At 51.5% G+C, this 604-nt stretch overlaps 1 pseudogene; it reads right to left on the minus strand.

Moving 5' to 3' along the window:
- Window positions 1-48: 48 nt before the first annotated feature.
- Window positions 49-599, minus strand: LOC108526090 (keratin, type I cytoskeletal 18 pseudogene; annotated as a pseudogene).
- Window positions 600-604: the final 5 nt, after the last annotated feature.

The following is a 604-nucleotide window of genomic DNA, read 5'->3' on the forward strand; positions in this document are numbered from 1 at the left end:
TGTGGACGGCGTGGTGGCCACTGTAGTCTCTCCTCAGTCTGCTGAGACCAGTGCTTGTCAAGCTCCTCTCGGTTCTTCCAAGCCAGCTCGTCATATTGGACCTGGATGTCTGCCATGATCTTGACAGGGTCCTTAGATTTGGGGATATCTACCTCCAGGGTCAACCCAAAGCTAGCAATCTGAGCTTGTAGGCCTTTTACTTCCTCTTCGTGGTTCTTCTTCATAAAGAGCAGCTCCGCCTTGAGAGCCTCAATCTCTGTCTTCAGCTGCAGCCAAGTGACACTGGTCATCAGTAACCTTATGGACCCATGGATGTCACTCTCCACAGACTGGCACATGGCCAGCTCTGTCTCATACTTTACTCTAAAGTCATCAGCAGCAAGACGGGCATTGTTGATCTGCAGAATGATGCCAGCATTGTCCACAGCATTTGCGAAGATCTGAGCCCTCAGGTCCTCGATGGTCTTGAAGTAATGACTCCAGTCTCTAACCTGGGGTCCCTTCTTCTCCAGGTGCTCCTGGATTTTGTTGTCCAGCTTCCTGTTTTCAGTCTCCAGGCTCCTCACTCTGTCCAGGTAGGAGGCCAGGTGGTCGTTCAGGCTTT

Source organism: Rhinopithecus bieti, unplaced genomic scaffold (genome assembly GCF_001698545.2).
Source record: "Rhinopithecus bieti isolate Rb0 unplaced genomic scaffold, ASM169854v2 scaffold_83339, whole genome shotgun sequence".
NCBI lineage: Eukaryota > Metazoa > Chordata > Mammalia > Primates > Cercopithecidae > Rhinopithecus > Rhinopithecus bieti.